The sequence below is a fragment of the Gymnodraco acuticeps genome, unplaced genomic scaffold, assembly GCF_902827175.1.
Source record: "Gymnodraco acuticeps unplaced genomic scaffold, fGymAcu1.1, whole genome shotgun sequence".
Lineage (NCBI taxonomy): Eukaryota > Metazoa > Chordata > Actinopteri > Perciformes > Bathydraconidae > Gymnodraco > Gymnodraco acuticeps.
Genome location: NW_022992014.1, coordinates 274808 through 292406, shown reverse-complemented (window position 1 = coordinate 292406; position 17599 = coordinate 274808). Strand labels below are relative to the sequence as shown.

Below are 17599 nucleotides of genomic sequence, written 5' to 3'. Positions count from 1 at the left end.
AGACATAGGAACCTTTTTCTCCCACGAAAGTCCCTGCTCTCTAGCAGGGACTGAAAAGGGGGTAGCCTACAAAGGTTCTCATGAACTAATTTTAGTACCGGCTCTTTTTGGTGTGAACGCAACAAAAGAGTTCTCATGAACTAAGTTCTCATGAACCTTTGTGGGAAAAGTACTGCGGTGTGAATGCGCCTAATAGTTTTGACTCGGCCCAACTGCTGCTGCAGGAGAAGCAGCAGCTAAATGCTCGTTAGGTTAAATCCGGCAGGGAACCCCACCTCAACACATACACAGACACATAAATAACATAGGAATCACAATGATATTAATATACTGTGTGAGGTATCATGATCGAGAAATATGTTTTTATGTTATGTAGTGTCTCTACTTTAAAGAGTCCCCTCCTGCTGATGTTCAGGTGTATATCAGTATGTAGTGTCTCTACTTTAAAGAGTCCTCTCCTGCTGATGTTCATGTGTATATCAGTATGTAGTGTCTCTACTTTAAAGAGTCCTCTCCTGCTGATGTTCATGTGTATATCAGTATGTAGTGTCTCTACTTTAAAGAGTCCTCTCCTGCTGATGTTCAGGTGTATATCAGTATGTAGTGTCTCTACTTTAAAGAGTCCTCTCCTGCTGATGTTCAGGTGTATATCAGTATGTAGTGTCTCTACTTTAAAGAGTCCTCTCCTGCTGATGTTCAGGTGTATATCAGTATGTAGTGTCTCTACTTTAAAGAGTCCTCAGTATGTGCAGGGCCGTATTCATGGAGTCAACATTGGGGGGACCAAAAATTAAATAAAAATTTGAATACAAATTTCTTGCCATTGTAAAGGAAAATACATAACAAATCACTAACACATTGGATACTTGAAAACCTGTTAAACCCCCATGTGGGGGCAAAACACAACAATAGTCACGAAACTGTGTCTCAGTCATGGGTGTAGGAAGCATCCTCAATGTGGGTGGGACAATTTGATGGGGGGTGTGGGCGGGCCTCACCTCCTCTAGGGGGGTCCGGGGGCATGCTCCCCCGGGAAGTTTTTTTTTTAAATGTTGAAGTTAAAAACATCAATCTGGTGCACTTTGAGAGCAACATGAAGAGATCTATGGATACATCTCAACAACACCCATGTGAAACAGAACTGAACAGATTTACTTTTTCTTTATGCATATTTTACAAATCACTCCCTTTTTAAACTGTAGTATGAGTTGGAATGATTTCATACCTGTTATTCTGTTATTCTCTTATTTTGTATAACTATTATGATCATATAAAGGTGTGCCTTGGAAATACTTGTTTTGCATCAATCTTGATACAGGGTACTTATTATATGTTATAGTTTGGATTCCTAAAGCTTTTAGTCTACTATCCCATCATTCAAGGGTGGTTTTCACTATAAGTAATGGTTTATTTTTGGCACGGACACTATCATTTACATTTTTTTACTATGTTCAATTTGAATTTACTTTAAAAACATCTATATTGATTCTGACTTTTTCTACATCCAACTCACAGGTTTATCATTGCTTTGAGAAAAAAGATTATTCATTTAACCATTTTTAGAAGTGAAGATATAGTCAATTGTTCTGGGAATGTCATTTTCAAACCTGAGACCTGAAAAACAGGCTTGGGGCTTAACTGGTTAAAATGTTTTACCATAATGTCTAATTGTGCATTGTATTACATCGCCCTATTTTATCTAGTTTAGCTTTTCTTGTTTTGTTGTTTGTAATGGCAGAGATTAGGGATGAATAAAGTAGCTACAACTATAACCATAATCACATTAAAGCATTTAAATCCATAGAAAGGTCTGTGCCACGCAATTTCAGTAGAAACAGGAACACTTTATTGCCCTTTTGTTTTACAGCCACGACTCGCACTAGCTGCTTGCCGCTCATTCAAAATCAAAAAGACCCCCAACTTCCTCCCAGACACCCGCCCAAAAAGCCCAACCCTCAAGTAAAGGACCCAAAAGCCTTTTTGCGCTTATCGTTGGCACTGATAAAAGACTGGCATATTCCTTCAAGGTCCAGTCTGTCCAGTTTCTTCTGGTGCACATGACATATGGCCACATTATTCAGCCTCGTTTGACTCATCGATGATCTAAGCCATGTCTTAAGCCTCCTCAGGGCACTAAAACTCCTCTCAGCCTCTGCAGAAGAGGCAGGGACGATCAACAGAAGCCTTACTAAAGCTTCCACCTGACCGAAGAGACCTCTCACCTCTGGCACCATTTCCCGAATAATGCTAGCAACATCTGAGCTTGTTTCATAGGTGTAATTAGCCCCAAACATGGCCAGCTGCACCTGCAGTAGTCTTGAATTCAAATTCAGGATACTCTTCTACCACCTTGTCCATGTCTCCATGTAGCAGCATATTTTCAAGCTGCTGCAGCTTGTGGAATCCAGCTTGTTCAATCCTCTCTATGAATTGAGTATTCACTGTGTCCAAGGCATTGTAGAATTGGACTCTGTGCAAGGGCTGGGCATCGGGATGGATATGGGCTGCAGCCTGACCGGTGTAACGCTTTGTAGGTTTGCGGACATGAGGGATCTGAATTGGTTGTAGGTCCAACTTTGTTGCCACAGCAGTTGCTTTCGAGAACAATACATCAAAATGCTCCTCCGTTCGTTTGACCTGCATGCTTGTTTTGACATGGTCTACAGCCTCCAACATGCCTGAAACGGTCTGTTTCCTAAGCTGCAGGGAGGTGTTCAGGCACTCCAAATCCCCCATCAGGTCTTCAGCCATTAAAAGGCCGAGCACAGTGTTCCCTTTAAGAAATGTTCCATGAAGACCATTGGCCTTGGCTGAAGTTTCAGGTGAGCTGCATGATGCCATTTCTTCAAGGGCCATCAGCACTGACTCATACTGCTTGAGAACTGAGCGGATGGCAGGGGTACGTACAGTCCACCTGGTGGGACAGAGAGGCTTCAATGAGGTGAAAGTTGAACCATGCTCTGATTTTGCGATATTCTGGAAAATCAACTTGAACTTGCCAGATTGATTAAAGAAGCCCCCCAATTCATGGACCAGACCCATTGCATCTCTTACTAGTGGAGAGGCTCCACAGGCAGCCTACGTAATTAAGTTCACGCAGTGGGGACCACAGTGACAATACACAGCCAGCGGTTGTTCTTTCCTTAAAATGGCTTGTACTCCCTGCAATCGTCCAGCCATGTTTGCGGCACCATCATAAGTTTGTCCTCGGAGTTGAGACAGAGGAAGCTGTAGGCGCGTCATCACATCACATGCCATCTTGGTTATATTTTGCCCTGTTGTTGATGACACTTGGCCAGGAATTCTTCCTTTGGTTGTAGATCTGCATCTACAGAGCGCACACATATTGACTCCTGCTCAACTCCTGATATATCTTGGGTGCCATCAATGATAATTGCGAACTGGACCACTGGCATTTATGTTATTTCCGACACAATTTCTTTGATGATTGTATTGGCCATCACCTTCAACAGTTCGTTCTGCAATTCCGGACTGGTGAAATCGAGGGGACCTTTTAGCCAGGAGGTCAGCTCTGCATCGCCCGTTGCCTTGTACTTTAGAAGCTGGCTTAAATTCCCACTCTCCTTCTGATCGCCTCAAAAAGCCAGACCTTGCCGCACCAAGTACCTCACACCCTCAACAATCTTCATCAGATTTCTTCTTGCTTGTTGCTGCCGTCTTTCAAGCTCATGTGAAAGTTGCACATTAACAGGCTCTGGCTCCTGAATCCTAGTCATCACAGCTGATTTGTGACACTGGCTGTGTTTATGCACACTACATTTCTCCAGTGCCTTCTTCCAATTGTTAAAACCAGTCTTGACAAACACTGAATCTGCTTTTGACGCAAGCTTAGACTTTTGTGCTGCAAAGTATTTAGTACAATAGAAACAGAGGACCCCTTTTACAGAGGGGCTGTAATGGAGCCATGTATGATCTTCAAACCACTTCTCCTGAAAGTAGAGTATTCTATTTGATAGGGTTTGACTGGGTATGACTTTCACATTTGGATGATTTGGGCAAAGTCCAAGCTCCTCCCCTTCCTTTCCTGTACCTTCATTTTTGCCTGCCTGGCTGCTCTCTCTCTCATTGTCAAACTCACTCTCCCTGCTTGATGGTATTATCTGAAATACATATGAGGATGATCTCATCTTAAATTAACATTAACATTAGACTGAAATGTTGTCATTATTCTGTCTTAACCATCAATATAGCTCCTTTCTGGCTTACCTTCATGTCACCAGCGCACACTCTCCCATGGTCGCCATGCTCACATTATCTCTCTCTTTACTCTGAACACACCAGAGTGAACATGGAAGAAATATCAGTAAACTATTGACTAGAAAGACTGTTGATACACATTATACATATGGGAGGACACAGGAGTCTGTACATTAAAGTGGACCTATCATGCTATATTTGAATAATATAGTGTAGGACCATACCTATATAAGGCATATATATATATATTCTTTCTTCTAAATACCAAACAGATCATGCATTTTAGCCATTCCTCATTTCACTCAAATTAACACTGAGCCTGACATTTTGGATTCAGTGAGAACAGCACCATCTTTTGGCCTTTTAAATGTACTACAGCTTCTACAGCTTCTCCAGCGCTTTAAAACGGCAAAGCACGTGGCTGTCTCCTCCTGATTGGTGGAGTTGGCCCAATAGCCGTAGCGCCACCGTCCTGACGTCAGGACGGTGCTCAATCTGGATCCGTTTTTTTCAGATCCGTTGCAGCCCCTTTTTTTAGAGATTTGGGCACGGAGGAAAATAGAGAGGGTTGTGTTTTCTGACTCCTGGTGAGTTCCCTGACGTACCGGGGACACATATTCATGTTTAAAAGACGTACAAAGGTGCATTTTGCATGATAGGTCCCCTTTAACATTAGACTGCTATGTTGTAATTATTCTGCCTTAACCATCAATATAGCTCCTTTCTGGCTTACCTCCATGTCACCAGCGCAGAGAGTGTACCTAACCCTAACCCTAACCCTAACCCTAACCCTTACCCTAACCCTAACTCTGTCTGGTCGCCATGCTCACATTCTCTCTCTCCCTCTCTCTCTCTTTACTCTGAACACACCAGAGTGAACATGGAAGAAATATCAGTAAACTATTGACTAGAAAGACTGTTGATACACATTATACATATGGGGGGACACAGGAGTCTGTACATTAACATTAGACTGCTATGTTGTCATTATTCTGTCTTAACCATCAATATAGCTCCTTTCTGACTTACCTCCATGTCACCAGCGCACACTCTCCCTGTCTGGTCGCCATGCTCAAATTCTCTCTATCCCTCTCTCTCTTTACTCTGAACACACCAGAGTGAACATGGAAGAAAATATTATCAGTAAACAAGCTATCTGACTGGTAACAATACTCACTTTCTCACAGCTCTTAACTTACTTTTTTTTCTTTCTGAGGCTGCCCAAAAAACTGTCTAATGTCACTGCCACCCTTCCTCTTGCTCATGCTTACAGCTTGACCTCGGCGATCTGCAGTTGTTGATGTGATGAATACGGGTCAGCAGCGCTGGATATAAGATGATTAAACTAGGGCTGTCAGTCGATTAAAATAGTTAATCGCGATTAATCGAAAATTAATCGCACATTTTTTATCTGTTCTAAATGTACCTTAGAGGAATATTTGTTCAAGTTTTTAACACTCTTATCAACATATGAGTGGACAAATATGCTTTATGTTAATGTTTATTATCATTTGAACAATGACAAATATTCTCATGAATATTAAACACAACAACCTGTGAACATTACAAATATTCGCCTCAATTCAACCTGGAACCTCTCTCATACAATAATACAATACAAATGGTGTGTGTGTGTGTGTGTGTGTGTGTGTGTGTGTGTGTGTGTGTGTGTGTGTGTGTGTGTGTGTGTGTGTGTGTGTGTGTGTGTGTGTGTGTGTGTGTGTGTGTGTGTGTGTGTGTGTGTGTGTGTGTGTGTGTGTGTGTGTGTGTGTGTGTGTGTGTGTGTGATGGAGGCATATGCTCGAACGGGAGCTGCCTGGACGCTGCAATCATGTTGCGCACTATCCGTGCTGAGTGTGCTGACTTTTCGTACAATGCCCCACTGTCTGGCTTCCTGCATAAAGTCAAGTGCTCGGCGCAGTTGTCGGCGAAATGTCGCTCCTCTGTTTTCTTTGAAACAGCTCCTAATATCCGTTAGCGCAGCTAGCTATACCAGATGCTAACAACAACAATACACGTAAGGTCTCTCTCTCGCTCGCACGCGCCACACATACACACACCCTCCCGGTCCTCCCGATGGCCAGTCGGTGCCTGCCGGTGAGCGTGGAAGTGTGGTCTGCCGCAAGCGGACGGCAGGAGCGGGGCTGTCAGCATCAGCTTGTAAATGGTATTTTAAACTCGATGCGCTCTGAAACTACGGGGCGGCCGAGGACAAAAAATACACATGCGTTAATTTTTTTTTGTTGCGTTAACGCGTTATTAACGCATTAACTTGACAGCCCTAAATTAAACATGTTTATTAGCAATTCTGAGCGTTCTAAACCCAGCACAAGCTATGATGCACACTGCAAACCTCCTGCGTGTGAGTATCTTTTAAATGCTTCTGACGATTATGAAATACTATTTCATAATAATTGTAGAGTATTTATTATTTAATTAATTCTGGCACCTTTGGTATTCCATAGAGTCACACATCACAGTTTTTAAATCTTTCCACACCCTACAAATTACAAAATAAAATAGAAATAATCCACATGAATAAATATCTATTGGATTACATCCAAAACGACACCGTCATTTTCCACATCGCCAACACTAGCCCGCCAAACCCTGGCTAACAACTGAAACCAGCTAGCCCACAGCTAGTTAGCTACTATTCCTGAAAAGTTCGGTTTTAACATCAGAACTACAAGTTACTTACACAAAGAAGCTAAACCGGAGGGTTCATTAACATTACGATTACGAAATAAAATAATATAGATTACTTTAGGGCTAACTAGAAAATATACCAGAACTGATGGAGGGCAAATTAAAACATGACTGACCTGCTTTGGAGCATCAAGCTAACTGAAGGTGGACTCAGACGTGCAACAGTGAAATACATCCCCGGTACAAAATAAGGAACCAATTTACATATGAAAAGAAATATCATTTTGGTGAAGTTCACAATAACAGAAAATATAGATTTTCAAGTATACAAATAACCAAAATAAAGAAGTCATAGAAAAGCAATTTTATTTTAATTAAAAAATCAAAAAATTAAAAAAATCAAAACTTTTTTTTTTGCTATTTATTGGGGGGGGACATTTTGAGTGTATCTGAATATTGGGGGGGATGTGTCCCCCCCAACGGCCCTGATGTAGTGCCTCTACTTTAAAGAGTCCTCTCCTGCTGATGTTCAGGTGTATATCAGTATGTAGTGTCTCTACTTTAACCCTTAAGAGTCCCTTTAAAAAAAAACGTATTTGTTCCTAAGGCCATAAAATGCCACCTTCACAAAAACTGCTATAAAAATATGATATATTAATATTTATTTCCACTTTAAAAGAGTCAATCTTTTAAAACCACTCCAGCCTGACATACACATATGAAATATGAATTATATTTTGGGGATTTTAACCCTTTAAATGCCAGTTTGTTGAAAAAACTCCACAGTTTTTTTACTGAAAAAAACTAAAAACTAGAATAATTTTCAAAAAATACATTTCAAGGAATATTTTATTATTGTTATTATTAGGTCCCTAGATTGGTCAATGATTGGCAGCAACATTAATTTGAATGCATTGTTCTTTTTTTTGCAGTGTTAGATTTAAACAAAAACTCACACTCGTGTTCCTAAGACCAGAAAATGCCACCTTCACAAAAACTGCCATAAAAATAATATTTTTCCCACTTTCAAAGAGTAAATCTTTTAAAACTACTCCAGCCTGACTAAAATGAATAATACAAGATCATTTTGAATCGTTTCTGCTGCTGCCAGGATGGCTCGATTGATGTGCACAGGACGTATGCGTTGTAATGGGAAATGTCAACCAGGTTGTGGAAGAGGGCAAGTGGCCAGCGATGTGTTCTCCTCCTGTGGCAACAACCTAACAAAAACATAAAACAAGACAATTTGAATAAATGATTCCAAGCATTTTCTCTCATGATGCAAATATTAATTATTTTATAGGAAAATGCTCATTTGAAAAAAACCTATATATATTTCAGACAAGAATATAAGAGTAAGAATACATGTGTGCCTACCTTATCAAGGTTGTCGACACCCCCTTTGCATCGGTTGTAGTCTTTGATTATGACTGGCTTTCTCTTCATTTCGTCGCTTACGTCTGGACTGCGGTGTTTCGTGCTTAGAAGCAGCACATTCCTTCCCCGTCGAGGGATGTAAGAGACCAGTGTGTGGGTCTTCGTAAAGGCAAAGGTGGAGGAGAGGATCGCTCTCGCTCTTGCCTGGAGCAAAATAGGGGCAAGCTCAGGCTTGTTTCGGCGAATTGTGCCAACCAGGGCCAGTTTTCTCCTGAGCAGCTCCTCAGCCAGTGCGAAGGACGTGAAAAAATTGTCACAGGTAATGATGTGTCCCTGGAGCCCCTCTATCATCTCCAGGACCACCCTCATCCCCTGGTTGACTTCAGGACGACTGCCAGCTGCTTTGCCTGCTGTCTCCAGGCGTAGGATGAATCTTTATACCGTATTTGGCCAGCTTTTTTGGCATGTACTGCTTGAAGCTGCACCTGCCTCTGAATGGGACGAGCTGTTCATCCACGCAGACGTCGCTGAATGGGCTGAACAGCATCGGCAGGCGGTGCGTCCACATATCCCAGACTTTGCGGAAGGCAGCCAGCTTGTCATCATGGCGCCGCAATTGGGATAGCTTGTCGTCGAACCGCAGTGATCGGCTGATTTGGTGAAACCTCTTGTGGGACATCGTGGCTCTGAAAATGCTCCTTCCCGACTTCCCACTCCAAAGGCTGAGGGTCGATTCATTTTTTGACCTGTACACACTGGCCAAAAGTGAGCAGCCCCACGTAAGCCTGCAGTTCCTCTGTGTCCATATCTCGCCACTCTGCAATTGACCGTCTCCCATGCAGGTTTGTCATGGACACAATATGCTGCAGGATGTCATCTGTCATCAGCAGTGCAAAGCTGGATGCTGGGTCACTGATTCAGGCGACAGCATAGTGTGTTGGTCCCGGGGTCAAACTTCTGGCTGCTGGGACGTAGCGGAGCGTCTCAATGTTTGTGGTAGACCAAAACACTTTACCATTTTTTGAAGTCCATCCTGCAGCTGCTTCCTCCAACTCCCCTCCGCTCTCAGTTTCAGATGAGTCTGAGTTGGACTCTAGCTGGTCTGTTCCCACCTCTGAGGCATCCTCCGTGGACTCTGAGGCCTCTTCTGTGTCAGCCTCAGAGTCCACGGAGGAGGATGAGGAGCCATCCTCGCAATCAGAGTGCATGATGATGTCCAGAGCTTCCCGTGTGCTGTAATGCCTTGCCATCTCCAAATAGACTACTCCTGCACTAATAGTAATACTTATAACCATGGCTGCAGTGCACCTGTATAAACAACCTGAGCGAGAACCAAAACAAAGTCCAACTCATTGTTTTTATTATTGTGTGGCCTTCTAAGAGAATAGTCTTTTGAAGTTGGACACACACACAAACACGCACACGCACGCACACACACACACACACACACACACACACACACACACACACACACACACACACACACACACACACCACACACACACACACACACACACACACACACACACACGCACACACATACCATTATCCAACATCAAAAGTGACACACATATATCATTTCAGTAGCAAGTGACCCTTGCAGAAAACAGTAAAAAGTGTGACATTTTGCTGCAGGCTTCAAAGGGTTACAATTATCACCATCTTGTAGACAAATGTGAAAATTGAAAATTGAAAGCTAGAAGTCCAAAATGAAATCTTAACATAAAGGAAATCAAGAGTTTATGATAAGATAAATGTGGGGTCAAAAAAAGCATTTTCAATGGGGCATTTTTTGCCGCTAGGAACTAATGTGTCGGTTTTTGTGTAGCTTAGCCATTTTTAGGCTAATTTAAAAAAAACTGAGACGACAATTCAATATACAACTAAAAAAGAATATCCTCTGGGAAGTTTGAGCAATATTCATTCAACACAGCCAAAATGGCATGAACATGAAAACCCGAATGGCTGAAAAATGGCCCCAGGGACTCTTAAGGTTAAAGAGTCCTCTCCTGCTGATGTTCAGGTGTATATCAGTATGTAGTGTCTCTGCTTTAAAGAGTCCTCTCCTGCTGATGTTCAGGTGTATATCAGTATGTAGTGTCTCTACTTTGAAGAGTCCTCTCCTGCTGATGTTCAGGTGTATATCAGTATGTAGTGTCTCTACTTTAAAGAGTCCTCTCCTGCTGATGTTCAGGTGTATATCAGTATGTAGTGTCTACTTTAAAGAGTCCTCTCCTGCTGATGTTCAAGTGTATATCAGTGTTGGAGCCAATTTACTTTGGGTTGTGCACAGGGTTTGTCCATGTGTGTGTGCACCTGGGAGCACGGGAGGTAATTAACCTATATATGTGGGCACGGGTGATCAGTTGGGATGAGATGTTAGAGAGGAAGCCACACGTTTTTCAACCGTGTTGACAGTGATTGTTTGTGTCTGAGCGTGTGCGTAATCGTTATGTTTTAAACAATATTTGAGATACGTGAACCATTAAAAGAACATTTTAACCCTGGACAAATGAATAAAGCACTACAAATTACGTCATGGTGGACCTCATCCTTCACAACAACACGCATTGGGAACTGACTGCTAACCTCCATGAGTGGCCTTTTTTGATGAGCGATCGCCGAAACACGCTCCAATGAATGAATCAGAGGATCTCGGACACGGAAGAAGGAGCTGCTGCGCTCCCACACAGATCCAGATGATTGCTGACATGTGAACGCTGCAGGGGCGGATCTACCGGGTGGCATGGGGTGGCAACTGCCACCCTAAAAAATAGCCTTGCCACCCCAGTTGGCATTTTTGTTTTGAAAGAATAGTTGTGGCTCATCGGACATTTATGAGAGAAAATCTCTAATGTCTAAGTGCAAGTGAATGCAGTCCAAGATGCGAGCCAGCTTGGAAATATGATTGGCGGTGAATTCATTTGAACGGGGGACGGCGCAAAACGAGAAGCATTCTGATCCAAGTAGACGGAAGGAATGAGGTATTTGCGGTCTACAATGACAGAGAAGAGAATGTCAAGTTTGGCTGTGCTCAGCATTGAATCAAAACGCACTAAAGCTTTGGATCTTAATAAGTTTGTGAGGCGTTTTGCTGAACAACATGGTAATCGCCGCATTAAGCTGTTATAGGCATGCCAACTCGATGCTCTGCTCACGGATGACTAGATGAGCATAAAAAAACGTTAAGATGATGACCACGTGTGTAAATATGTTTCTTCTTTGTGGGGGTCTGCCCCCAAAAAACAGTTTTAAGTCCTGAGAAAGTCAAATAAGACGGTGTGTAAAACTACACTGCCCAGCCAAAAAGAAGTAACCACTTTGATTTAACTAGGCCAGTAGGTAAGGACTTTCCACTGGATAATAACTGCAGCAATGTATGTTTTAGCTGAATACATGTTGTTTAACCCTAACTGATGCAGTTAGTCACTTCTTTAATATTTGTTTTTTCTGATGTAAAGTCAAGGTTGTAACTGTTTGCAGTAAAGTCGTGGGGCGCTTAAATGTTCCTTTGAATCTTTTGAATTTTGATACATGATATAATTACTCGTCTTTCAAATTTGAAGGAGGGTGAGCAAGCATCTTGAGGAACATTCATCATTAACTCTTCCAAAAAATATAGTTTATTCAATAATAAATGAATATGTGAATCATAACAGTGATTGACAGCTGATAGGAATAATAAGATTGTTAATAGTATCATATTCATTCAGACAAACATCGATGAGACAGTTAATTAATGTACTTATTGCAGCAGTCTGCATATATTTGGTACCCCTGCTGGTCTAAGAGTGAAACAAACTCATTCAGTTATTGTTCAGTTAAAATTCATTAAACTAAGTCTGCCACCTTATATATTTATATGTAAGGCTTTACTGATGTGCCACAATAATGTCACCAAATATTAAGAGTTAAAATATTAATATTGTGGCTTTTCAATTAACATTGATTGATATGACTGCGATTAAATCAGCATATACTTCTGCCAGGGGATGCCACCCCTCAAAATCTCCTGCCACCCTCTTGCCACCCCATGACTATTAGTCTAGATCCGCCCCTGGAACGCTGTGAAAGCCACGCGGAACCACGGTAGGATTGTTCAGAATTGTTACAAGCTGTGAAAGACCTTCTCATATCAGGATAAAGGTAAATCCTGCAAATATTCTAAAATAAAACCTCCCGCAGCTGCTGCGTTACTGTCAAAATGAGTAAAGAGGGGAGTCGGCCTAAAGCGCCTGCCAATCAAAGTGATACAGAGAGTGGGCTCGGTAAAAGACAGAGACAAAAATAGACAAAAATAGCATCAATTCAAAATGAAAGGAATTCAAGGATAAAGAAACTGTATAAATTAACAAAGGATGTTGAACAATTGATACTTTCAAGCCAAAATGTGTCTGAGGTGGAATCCATGTGTGAAATGTTTGTGAAAACAATGATCGAATTAAATGAGTTGCATGAGTCACTGAAACCATTAATACCAGAGGATGAAGTTATAAAACAAAATGAATGGTTTGAAACACGAATGCACAGCAATCAAGAAATGATAAATAAAATGAAAAGGTGGTTGCAAACTACAAAGGAGCAATTTACACATCCAATTGATGACCAAAACTAATGTGGTAATTGATATCTGTCCAAATGACAGCGTTTCTAATGTAACCGGAAGAACAATCACATCAGCTGGCCGCTCCAGGCCCTACAGTCTGCGGCATATCACATCATAATGTATCATATATTTCCTTATCTGAGTCAGCTTTTTGAGCCGTATCTGGCCGTGCAACACTCACAGTGTCACATACTGTATGCAGAAGTATTATTTTAAGCAACACATTAAGTTGACGAAACACTCGAGACAAATGTAATGAAAGTCAGATCCACTCGTCTTAGACGGGGCAGTGATATCATAAACCTGTTAATGTACGCATTCAAACACTTTTTCTTTTACCAGCTGTATTCACCTTGCAGGTGAACTATGTGGCTTTTATCCTGGATAAAGTGTTTAAGTCATGGATGTTTAAAGTTTAACTTCTTCATATGTCTAATATTATAGTTGACTTTTCATTCAGGAAGTATGACGCGCTGCACTGTCAGTACGCTTGTCCATGTTTGTGATTGGTCGAATGCTCCAGATACCACCACTTTCATGTGAATGCGCACCGAACTAGATAGGACATTGCTGGTTTGAGCGATCCACTTGATAACCAGCGTCGTATACAGTTTAGCGAGAGCGCGTATGTTTTGGATTAGGCCAACCGGCTAACTCAAACATATCCAGGTTAGGTTGAACCAGCTTCGTAGTACAGGCCTCTGGAGTAAATTCACAAGCGCTACCCTGCAGTAGGCTATACAAAGTCATTAAAACTAGCTGCACCTTTACCAGCTTTGATAACACTTTAATGATCAATAATTATATCAAAACCTATATAATGGAAAACAAATGTATGATCACAAACAAAAACATTTTTCCCAACGTTTAAAATCTGCCATACCAGTCCCATATTTATATATGTAGTATTATTATTATTATTATTATTATTATTATTATTATTATTATTATCATTATTATAATTATTATTAGTATTGTTGTAATTCATATTTATTTAATACCGTTTTTCACCACAGGGAGGCAGTGAATTTATGTTTAAAAGAAAAACTAAACTCCCATGATGCATTGCGGCGGTCCGTTTCTAGCTTCCGGTCCTCAGAAGCTAGACGTTGCTAACAGACGTTGACGCAGATTTTATACCGAATATAATTTGCTTAGTTTATCCTTGGAGGGTGATTTATCCGTTAAACCGTGTTTTTGTTGCCTCCCGTTCTTTATTCGTAGCTTTTTAAACCACGTTGCTGATTGGTAAACACAAGTAAAGGCATTAAAGGGAGATTAGCGTGTTTAACGGCAGTGTTTTATCGAGGAGAAGAAAGACTGAAGAACCAGGACGAAGAGGAGAGAGAGAGGTAACATCCATCCGTGTGTGTCTAGTTTTAATGACTTTGTATACTGCAGGGTAGCTTGTGAATTTACTCCAGAGGCCAGGGGGGTGTACTACGAAGCAGGATTTTCGCTTAGCCGGCTAACTTCAGGGAAAACTCGGGGTTTCCGGTCCTACGAAGCTGGTTCTCTTTTTAGCAGGCTAGATCTCCATGGTAACTTAGGCTGTGCGGCTAACCTGGTCGGGACCAGGGGGGTATACTACGAAGCAGGATTTTCGTTTAGCAAGATAAGTACTGGGATTTCCGGTACTACGAAGCTGGTTCACTTTTTAGCGGGCTAGATCTCCATGGTGACTTATCCTGGAACCTAGTCTGTGCTCCGAAGCAGGATATGTTCCAGGATAAGAGATCAACTCAGCGAAAGCACCGCCTGCTGACCAATCAGAGCTCAGTGTGCGGAGGAAATACAGTTTAAACTGCCGTTGCAGGAAAGACGGCCGGCCAAAATCACCGACTGTGTGAACGTGAAAATGAATAGAACATCACCTCCCATGGCTCTAGAGCAGGGGTGCCCAACCTTTTTTGAACCGAGAGCTACTTTTAAAGTTGCCAGTCTGCCGAGATCTACCAGTCCAAATAGAGAGGCGTAGCCATTACTGACAGCCTACTACAAGATACATACACACTTCTACTTGTATAAAACTGACCTTTGTACGATTAATACCTCATAAAATACTGCAGATCCTTTATCTTACCTCGGCTCTTTCTAATCTACACACATACAAGTATTTAACTGAAGTTACACAACAGTGTTGTTGATACAGAGTTGGAGTTTATTCACACGTCACTACAGTGGGTAATGTTTTCAAGAAACATTGAACAGTGCTGCCACTTATGACACAGGAAAAGAAGAAAAGACGCTGAACCCTTTCTTTGCCATTATATACAAATAGTGTTGCTACAAAAGTATAAATTAGGCTTACTAATAAGACAACTCAGATCTGAAGCTACTCAGGAATCTGCTGCCAACGTGCAATAAAAAAGACAAAATTAATAGAATCAAACCCTTTTTTGTTGCATTTTAGTATAAAAATAAATGCCTTTTAAAATAGGATGCAAGCAACAGTTTCTTAACCTGAATTGATAATAGACTATAATCAATTTAAGTTTGCATTCTTATACCATTTTGTACAATAATTATAATGACTAAGTTCAAACAAACTAAAACTCACAGCTGATTAATAACGGTATCCAACTTGAGTTTTTATTATATCAAAAACCTGTTGAAATGCTACTGTTATTGTTGTTGTTTACTGTCCCCAAAAGCGCGTCGGCAGCCTCCAGGAATGCTTCTTTCACAACTTCGCCATCTTTGAAAGACTTCATGTGTTTCTCAAGAACGTGACTGACACGATAAGATGCTATGGTAGCAGCCTTGCTCTTGTTGTTGGGCCTGGTGGAAATGGACTGCTGTGCATTTAGCTGTCCTTTCAGGCCCCTCCCCTTTTGGAGCGTAGGGCAGAATTAGGAGGGAATTCCGTCTCGTAGCGTTTGTGCACTGTTTTGAAAATGCCGCTCCTAAATTACCCTTCTTCGATAAAGCCACGCTCGCATTGCAGATGAGACAGATGGAGTTTGAATTGGAATAGATAAAAATAATCATCCTCCCACTCGGAGTGAAAATGATATATTTTGGGCTCTTTTGCTTCTGCCATAATTGCGGTCTTGTGTGTGTGCGGACTGTCACTCCTGTTGACACGGACAATGTCAGCGAAATACTGCCCACTGCCCACCAGCCACGCCCCGACACATGGGGTCACGCCGGCCAATCACAAAGCTTTGATGCGTTCAAGTGCATTATTCTGGCACAGGAAGATTATGTTATAGGACATTAACGATAAAACAGAATATTGTTGTTCTATTTTTAGACACATCTCGCGATCGACTGGGAATCTCCCCGCGATCGACCGGTCGATCGCGATCGACTGGTTGGGCACCCCTGCTCTACAGTAACGGTTGCCAGGTTGCCATTGGCAACCATTCAGAAAAAAATGTCAACCACTTCGTGGCCTTTGGTTGTCATCAGTGGCAACCAGTTTTTAACATAAAGAAATAAGGACAGCTAAATGTGCACCCCAAAATACATAAATATTAATTATTTGTTGTATTAAGAGTAGTGTTGGGACTAACGCGTTACTGTAACGCCGTTACTTTTGTCAGTAACTAGTACTCTAACGCATTACTTTTTAAATTCAGTAACTCAGTTACCGTTACTACATGGTGCGTTACTCCGTTAGTTTTTTTTATATAGTCAACAGCCAGGCGAACAGAGATGAGAACTGTAGGCCTACTTAAGTACAGTACTTGAGTAAATGTACTTAGATACTTCCTGTGTCACATGCGGAGACGGGCTGTGGGCGTGTTTGTGTTGTTTACTAACAAGACTATCATGGCGGCGGCGGAGCTCAAGTCTAGTTTCTCCACCTGGAGATATTCTCACTATTTCACTTTTGTCGAGCACAAAGAAAAGAACGTTTTAGTTAAATGTAAGTTGTGTCTTGGCGGGTCAAAGATCCTATCTACTGCCCAAACCAGTCATTCAAATATCTTAAAACATCTGCAAAAACAACATGCTGGGACGAAGCTAGTAGCTAAGACCACAGAGACTCAGCCGACGCCACTCCACCTCCACCTAACCAACAGCGGCTGGATTTTAACCGAGGGACTGCTAGCCAGGGAAAAGTCGATAAAGCCATTGCACGGTATGTTGTAGAACACATGCAGGCTATTGCTACAGTGGAGTCACCCGCTTTCAGGGAGCTAGTTAGCATGATAGCATGTCCGGGCGGCACACGGCATATGGGACGGAAAACTTTTTCCAACTACCTGGAGAAAGAATATACAAAAATGGAAAGCCAGCTAATATCAATGCAATCCAGATTGCATATAATGCATGTCAAGTTGATCAACAGATTGTATTATTCTCCAATGCAATAACAGTACTGAAATGAAGGCTATAAGGGCATTCATGGGAGCCTTTTTGTAAAGTAACTAAAACGTTACTTTTCACAGTAACGCATTACTTTTGGGTGTAAGTAACTAATAAAGTAACTGAGTTACTTTTGAAATGAAGTAACTAGTAATGTAACTAGTTACTGGTTTTCAGTAACTAGCACAACACTGATTAAGAGTGATATTTAATTATTGTTGTGACCAGTCAGAACCTGACACTTAAATTGCACGTGCATTGGTGTGATTACGGAGCCAGAAAGCGATGCGCGGTTACTCGTGTGCGCCGTGTGTTTGTTTTACAAAAAAATGGCGCAGCAAATTAAGTTGTTTTCTGTGGGGTAAAAAGTTCGACCAACCCGTAAATCATCTCAAACGGATGTTCAAAGTGATTCAACTGATAAAGCGCAAG

General features: G+C 41.6%; 1 pseudogene; it reads left to right on the top strand.

The window, feature by feature from the left end:
* The first annotated feature begins 13946 nt into the window (after positions 1 to 13946).
* LOC117536514 overlaps positions 13947 to 17599 on the top strand; it is a 73421-nt pseudogene continuing 69768 nt past the window's right edge.